Below are 8898 nucleotides of genomic sequence, written 5' to 3'. Positions count from 1 at the left end.
ATGGTTTGGGCATATCTGTGGACCCCGATCTGAGGACGGCGCCGAGGGACGCGAGATCCCTCCTGCAATCCTCTAAGATCTCCACAAAGTGAAGGAGAGCTCTACCAAGGAACTCTCGAAACTGTTGCCACCCTCACAGCATAGCATGAGTGACGATATAAAAAGAAAGAGATACATCCTGATCCGGAGCCAGGGCTCGAAACCAAGATGTATCTAAAAATAACTCAGAGTCGCCATCCATGGATGCGCCATGGAACCAAAACAAATGCTCTGTTTGCAATGGATAACCAAAGATACAAAAGGTCCGTGCCTGATGACGAATGGAGAAGGTCCGAAGAGCGCCCCCAATTCGCCCGAGTGCGAACACTTGGTCTCTTATGCCATTTATTATTAACCTGGAAGAGTTTCAAGCAAAAATCATGTGAAATGGGAACAATCCTCAGGAGTCGTCTACCTAAGCATGCATTTCCTGAGGATAGAAATAATAAACACACAAAAAAAAATGAGAGAGGTGCCACCTAAATATTGCTAGGTTATGAGTGACATACCTAACTGGTGTCTAAGTTCTAGTGGACGAGCACATGCATGAAACAACTACAGGTATAAGGTCTGCGCATGAAAGTAAGAAAACACAACAAAATATACAATATAACAACACAACAAATCCTAAGACTCTAAATGATTTAGCCCGAGTCCTTAGATAGTCTGATGTTCATCCAAAGAAGCCTACGTATCCCCGCCTCCACGAGAATCAAGGCAACGTAGGTCTTCGCACCTATTCTAAACTAGGATGCCTAAGACACCTAGACCTCTATCTTAGACTCGATCTAAAAGACCGGACTAATTATTAAAGCTTCTTGAACGATTATTTAAATTCCAGTGAATTGTAGATTTTAGGACACCCTATATGCCCTAACTAAATGCAGGTTAGCCCTAGGCTAATGCAGGTGATTCCTACAACCTATGTGTAACTAGACTGTGCGTCCTAAGGAAAACAATGGGATCACTAGCGCATTCTAGACCTAGTCATCAGTCGGCGATGTGAATCGCCAACTGACCGGACGGAGGCACTCCTAGCTAGGACAAACTCTTAACTCTAACACAAACACACAACAAGCACACAATAAAAGACAAACTCCTAACTCTAAAACTCTCTATCTAGGACAAACTCCTAACTCTAGAGGAAGATCTTTGGAAAATAAGGTTTTCAAAGGTTTTTTGAAAGATTTTCAAAGTTTATTTACAAAAGTTTGGCTGGACTTGGGATAAAGATCCCAAGCTGCACTACGTACCTCGTGGAAGAGGATCAAGCCAACGTAGTTCGAAAATCGAACTCGCCTAATACGCTTCTAAAAGAAACACTCAACACTTTAGATTTTTAAAGGTTTTTTATGTTTTTCAAATGTTTTTGATATTTTTAGAGTTTTCAAATGTTTTTGAGTTTTAAATTTCTAATGTTTTTGGAATTTAAAGTTTTTCCAACGCTCTAAACCTTTAAATGTTTTCAATCTTAAAGGGAACACGCAAGTAGTACCACAAACTAGGGCAAAGCCCTAAAGCAAAAGGGGAAACCCCGAATAAGCAACTAGCGTCTCAAAGAGACGAACCACAACAAGAAAGATAGCGCCCCAAGAAGAGAGAAAATGATCCAAGATCCCAAGCAAGCAAAGCTCTAATAAGACTGAGTTAGCCTCTAATCAAAGCGAAGTAATCAACAACTCTAAAGGAGAAACTCCGAACTAACAACACTAAAGGGGGGGAACAAATGAGTCAGAGACTCTCTAATAACACTACCGAGTCAAAGACTCACTCTAAAAGAGGAGGCCACTCTAACATGAGGCTAGGTAAGCCTCCTAAAGGGGAAACTCTCTACATGAGACAAGGCTTGTCTCCGAGACACAAATGACGTAAAAAAGGAATAAGAGACCCTGTGCATATTTGGCAAAGGTAAAACACCCAGCCGGGCCGGACAGCTGCCTAGCCCTACGGTGCAACAAATGTGCAACCCAATACCCATAAGGGTAGGGGTATGCTGCCAAGCCGAGTAGGGTGTTCTCCCAAAACCAACGACGCACAAAGAGGAGGCTTAGCAAGAGAATGAGACTGGGCAAGTCTCCTATATACAAAGGAGGGGTATGCTACTTGGACTGAGCAAGTCCCCTAAGGATGGGCTTGGGCTAGCGCCTTCATCGCCCGCTCCATCTTCTAGGGTAACAAAACCAGTTATGCCGGAGGCATCATCTACTTAACACATGTCATTTTGAAATCAAAATATAGAAACCAAGGGTTAACTCAACCAAAGAAAGGTTCAGAAAATATATGAAAATGTCAAACTCCAGGAATCTGCAAATGCTCCAGAAATAAGTGAAAACAAATCCATCTAGTAATACCCACAATCATAGGGTAAAGAAACAAAAATCAAGTGATACACACAAACAAACCCTCGACATGGGGTCTCCTGTGAAATCAGATAGTACTCATACCCATTGTCATAGAGTAGAGTAATAACCTGATTTCCTACATCAGTTAAGCATACATCCCTCCACCATCCGTTCATCACAGAAAAATAAGATTGCCATCTTGCATTCAAGAATCAAATTAACATCCAAAGCCAGAAGCAATGCCACAACAGTAGAAAACAAGATGAGCAACCATGAATCAATGTATTATAATTTCAAAGAATAAAACTTCAGAACCACAAAACAATTTAGCTGAACCCTCGACATGGGTCTCCTGTGAAATCAGATGATACTCATACCCATGACATGGGTATGAGTAATAACCTGATTTCCTACATCAATTAAGCCCACATCCCTCCACAATCCATTCACCACAGGAAATTAAACATCATATTGCATTTAAAAATCAAATTAATAACAAACCCATGACTCGGTGCCATAATCAGAAACAAGGCAAATATCCTCACAATCACATAGATCATTAATCATGTTATTCTAACCAAATCCATTCTTAGAGAGATAAGATGAATCCGAAATCCATAGATTATTAAAGAAATTGATAGGAAACAACAAAATTACCTGTATTCGTCAACAAGCGTGGATAAAGCTTGTAATGATGATCGAAGTTGAAGACCAAAATCACCTTATAGTGCCGCTCTCTCCTTCTCTCTGATTCTCTGAAAGTTGACGATCCAGTGATGGCCGTGACTTCGAACCTCAAAGCTGTCTTCTTCTTCTTCTACTTCCTCTTTAAGAATCAAGATTCGACTCAAACCCTACCAAATCAGCCTCCTTCCCTTCACAGAAATTCCGAAAACCCTCTCCCACTCTCTAATCTCTAATTAAGAGATCTCCCTAGCTCTCTCCTTTCTCTCCGATGCTCTCTCCATCTTACTAAGCCCTCTGCTCCTTATCTTTGCTCTCAGATCCAAGATTCATGATCTGAGATCTCTCTCTCTCCCTAGCTACCGAAAATTAGAAAATAGAGATTGGAGAAAAAGAAAGAGAACAAGATGATGGAGGTGATGTGAAGCCACGAGATGATCGGAGCTTAGATCATGATTAATGAAGGAAGGTTCGAGGATATTTTAAGAACAACAGGCCTTGGCTCCTAGGGTTTAAAAAAAAAACAATCTAAAAGTAGCAAAATAACCTGTTAAAGTGATTCGCCGGAAGCCAGCCGGAGTCTTGCCAGAATCGAAGAAGATGATGAAAATGATGAGGGTTTTGGATCTCTCTCTCTCAAACCCCCTTCGGATGAGCTTTATATGAAGAAAGGTGAGATTGGAGAAGATGAATCAAGCTCTCTCTCTCTCTCTCTCTCTCTCTCTCTCTCTCTCTCTCTCTCTCTCTCTCTCTCTCTCTCTCTCTCTCTCTCTCCGAATTTTTCCACGGTTTTTTTTTCTCCCTGTTTCCGATGGAAATGGGTTTTGTCTAAATGGGGAGATAGAGGTGGGTTTGAAGGTCTAGATGGAGGTGGAAGGAAGGTGGCGATGGTGGCTTAGATGGGTGGATGTGGCTGTGAAGAAGAAGAGGGTTTCGGATTTTTGGGGTAGAGGTAATGGGGTTTTCTGAGATGGGTTTTAATTTGGCAAAAACAGAGAAGATGATGGGGAGAGGAAGAAAGTGGAGGAGATGGTGGTGGGAAATGGGTTTTGGATTAGAGTTGACTGGAATCCATGGGGTTGGTCGGAGATTAGGTGGTGGGTTTGAGAGGGTTTGGATCGGATTTTGGAGGTGGGTTTGAGAGGGTTTGGGTGGTGATGGGTTTGGTTTTGGTGGTGGTAGAGGTTGGAGTTGCAGATGGCGGTAGAGGGAGGGAGGTTGTCGGATTCCGGTGAGAATCCGACCGGAGAAGAAAGGTTTGGTTGGAAGGAGTGGCCGGATTTAATGGGTTTTGAAGTGGTTTTTAGTAACAGAGAAGATGCCGAAGGAGGTTGGGTATGAAGATGGTGGCGGTGGCTTGCGGTGGTGGGGGTTGGTGGCTGTGATGGAAGGTGGCCGGCCTGATTCCGGCAATCCGGCCGGAGAAGGTGGGATTGGCGTAGGTGGAGGATGGAAATGGAATGGGTTTGGGTAAAAAATGAGGTGGGTTTGGTGGTGGTTGATGAAGAAGATGGAGGAGGTGGGTGGTCGGAGGTGGCACGGCTGAAGGGTTGACCGGAGTTGCAGAGGGAATGGGGATAGGCGTCGGTGGCGAAGGCTAGTGGTGGTGGAGATGGCCGAATGGGTGGGGAAGATGATGATGGGGCGAGCTCCTTCTCCTCCTCCCTCTCCTTCTCACTTGCGGCTGCAAATGAGGCTCCTCCTCCCCTCTTCTAGAAAATGGGATCCCTCCCTCTCTTATGCGGCTGCTCCCTCCTCTCCTCAAACCCTAGTCGATGGGTTTTAAAGAAGGGGAAAAGGTTAATTTGCCTCCCCCCTCTTTCCTAATGGACAGCCCATTCTAGTGTACTTGACCATTCTTTTAACCTCAGAGGGGGGTGCCTGGGTAGAACAGACCCCTGAGAGAAATGATATATTTGACCCCCTTTATTCCTTGGACAACCTTCTCTAATGCATCTTTTCCTCTTTAATTCACTTATAGGGCACTCCTATGCATCTTGATTCACCCCACCATGCATTTCTTTAATTAAGCTCGAATTAAACCCAAGACAAGGGTTGGGGTACGACTTGAGTTAATTCACGGGGTTTGGATCCTTTGGTCTCCATGAAGGCTTTAACAATGATACGCAAATGGACACTTTCAGGTTATTTTTCATTTTGGTGCGATTCTTCAGAAATTCGGGCTTCAATTCTCGGATTTTCACAGTCAGGGCTCAGTTTCAGGGTTCAAGAATTGATTTCGGGGCTTCCACTCAACTTTGGGACTATGTTCAATTTCAAAATTTTATTTGATTTTGCGGAAAAGGGTCCGGTCAAAATGGGGTGTCTACAATATCCAACGGAGGCCTTTGGATGCTCTAGTGAGAAGAAGTGACTCGTGCCAAGTTGATGGAGTAAAAAGAGGTAGGGGCAGACCGAAACCACCGAGGGGGGGGGCACCAATTGAGGAGAAGATGAAAGAACACCGCTTAAGATGGTTTGGGCATATCCAACGTAGGCCTTTGTATGCTCTAGTGAGAAGAAGTGACTCGTGCCAAGTTGATGGAGTAAAAAGAGGTAGGGGCAGACCGACAACAACTTGCGTAGAAACAATGAGGAAAGACTTGAAGGCTAGGAACCAGGGGCGGATCCAGAGGGGGACGAGGAAACCCAACCCCGCCCCGAAATTCTGAAAATTTCAAGATTTGCTCAGAATGCGTTTTTCAGGTTAGGCCTCCTTAAATTCTGGAGTTTTCCAGATTTGTTTAGCTTGTGTTTATCTCCCTCCAGTCCGAAAATAATTTATAGCTCCCAAGAAACCATCGATCGAAACTATCACGCCCCGAACCCAGAATTCGAGGTAAGGCGCACGTGACAGCCGCCGCACGCCCATAGGGTCACCCCCACAAGCATGCAAGGCTCCTTTACAATCAACTATTCTCAACATTCAGAGCAACTAATAAATGCGGAAATTTTAGTCTCAATTAAAGCTCAAATGAAATACATATATAGATTAGGTCCATAGTTCTAAATCCAAACAATTCTTATTAGACGACAATCACCTTAATAAAGTAACAAAAGTCTCTAACTCGAATAATGAAAGAAAGCAAGAAATTTCCTAAGCTCCAATCCAAGTGCATGATCTCAGCAAGTCTATTGTCGCTCCTCTGTATCTGAAAATTGTTAAACCACATAATGAGCTAACAGCCCAGCCGGTTTTCCAAATCCAAGCCAGCTAATAGGAAAACGAAAACAATGCTGGTGCGGAAAAGAAGTAACATGCCATAAAATTTAGCCAATGCAGAAATTGATAAGAATCAAGAAAATCATTTCTACATAAGCTATATAAGAAAAATACATGTTTTTACAAAAACAATTCCAACCACTCGGTTATGCAGTTTTCCACTTTGAAATCAATAACAAAGAATATATATTTTCAAACACTTGGTTTTGCATTTTTCCACTTGGAAATCAAATACTTAACAGTCTTCTCTGTGGCCAATTTCCAACCTTATTGGCAAGTAGCGTAACCCAAGGCGAACACTCATTCGCAGGACTCACAGGTCCAAAAGCGCGCAATGTAATATTATCAATAGCCAGAGGACTCCCTACTGGCCGCCCGAGATCAACCTTACGGGCAGATAAAATTTGATCAGTCTACGTGATCACGTCCAGTGTACTCATCCACTGGTAGGTTGGGCACTTGATCCCCACCAGAGATCAACCTTACTGGCGGAATCCATTCCATACTAAAACTGTATACAAATACAGAGAGAAGCAATTTAATGTTTGCAATACCGTGCCATAAATTTTGTAGACGTTTCAAACCATTGAAGGCTCCCTCGTTCCAAACCATTGAAACCATATCATATATAGAATGCTTTTCAATAGTATTTCATGAACTTGAGTCTCCAAAAATCACGTTAGTCACAAAGCTCTTTTCTTTTTTTGTATAGATAAGGAAGCATGTTAAGACTAAAGCATTTCATGGGGATAATGACAATTCAATCATTTGGAATGACATGCTAAAAGAGAACAGTGAGAAACCTTTTCAAAACAAGTTCCATGTAATGAACTGTAATAAAAGCTTGCAACAAATCTAAGTATATGAAATATGCATAATACACTGACATAGAGTAGGATCACCTACCTCAAGCAAAATCTCCAAAATTTTATTTGCAAGGTTAGGTCCACGAAGAAGATCTTCCTAAAGCTTAGATAAATATGGAGTAAAGTACGTGGCTGAAATCATATAAAATCTTAGAGTTATATAGGATTTCTTGGGTTGTGAATTACACCCAAGAACATTAGCTATAAGAACTGTTTGTAATAATTTCACTTACCCGAAATCTTGGTTATGAAAAATAAGGCACACAACTGTTAACATGCTTCCAAAACAAGCATAGTGGTTGATGGAGACAATTCCCAAAAACTGGTTTGCCAATGCAAAAAAAGTCAGCCTGATTAGGAACTTGTGGCTGCTATATTAGTGGCGATTTGCCAATGGATGGAGTTATTTTGGGTGAGTTCCAATGGTATTAGAAAACTTCAGTCAATTTGTGAACATCCACTAACAAGAATGTGACTTGTATAATATGTTTGCAGGTTTATCAAAATCCGGATGATGAGGACAACAAGGGCTTCAAATGGATCAGAGAAGTGTCTTCTTGGACTAAGGAACTACCGGATGAATTTCAGCAGCTTATGGATCTTAGAACAAATTAACAAATGGCAAAGAATTCCATTGCAAAGGCTGGGTTAGAAGGGGAAACCTTAAGGTTCCTGGCTCTTCCAAAACTCACGACCACTTATTTTCAATGTAGAGGTTTTCCATAGTTGCATACCATCTATAAGGCACTCTTATTAGAAGGTACAACAAAATGAGTCAGCCACTACCAATAGGTTTCTTCTCTTATTCTAACAAAAATAGAATCACATCTTACTATGGAAGTAAAGTCCACCAATTAGCATAGGAAATAGCTAATTTCCAAACGCCACAGTTGTCACACAACATTTCCAACAGCAACATTCCAAGATGTATGGTTCGGATGCTACAATTGCTATGCAAGGACATCAAAAAGAATTTTGACCTGTCCATTTGCAATCCAAATTGGAAGTCACTCCTTAGTTGCTTAATAAAATAAGATGTCCTAGCAATAGTTTAGGGATTATGATGTGCTAACTAGGCTAATCCAAACCACCTATCCATTCAAATTACCCACCCATTCAACTGATAAAGACACCCTTTCAAAGAAAATTCACAAGCTTTATTTTGGTAATGACACCCATTATAAGCAATTACCCATATGCTCAACTATGATAATGACACCCGTTCCAAACAATTAGTTGTAAGCTAAATTTTGATAACGACACCCATTAGAAAGCAAACAGCCATAATTTAAATTTGATAAGGACAACTATATATAAAAAAAAATTATTACTTGGAACCGGGTATTACAGAAACCCTTTTAAACAAAGCATCCGAACTAACTCTGGCACAAAAACTATCACGCACACTCTCTCAATTCCACCAATAAAATCCCAATGTCTAATTCCAATTCCATATCTTCAGAGAAAAAATCTGAAGCGAACTGCGGGTAGGGGACCTCTTCAATCGGATTCATCCGGATTGCTGTCAGTTCGGATATCTTTCGAATGCAAAGGGTTTGCTTCACCTCCCATTCTAAACGTCTCAAGTTGTTCGCGAACTACAAAAACATTGGAAAAAAGGAAATTTGTAAACCGGTATACATATGTCCTTTATATTGTAAGTACCTGTTACATGAAAATTTTCTTTGGAAATCATCCTATATTCCTCCTGAATCTGCATTATATATATTTACCGGCAATGTGC

This window comes from Tasmannia lanceolata, unplaced genomic scaffold (genome assembly GCF_043159265.1).
Source record: "Tasmannia lanceolata isolate RefF3 unplaced genomic scaffold, GAP_Taslan_0.1 ptg000013l, whole genome shotgun sequence".
Classification (NCBI taxonomy): Eukaryota; Viridiplantae; Streptophyta; class Magnoliopsida; order Canellales; family Winteraceae; genus Tasmannia; species Tasmannia lanceolata.
This window is presented reverse-complemented; position numbering follows the sequence as displayed.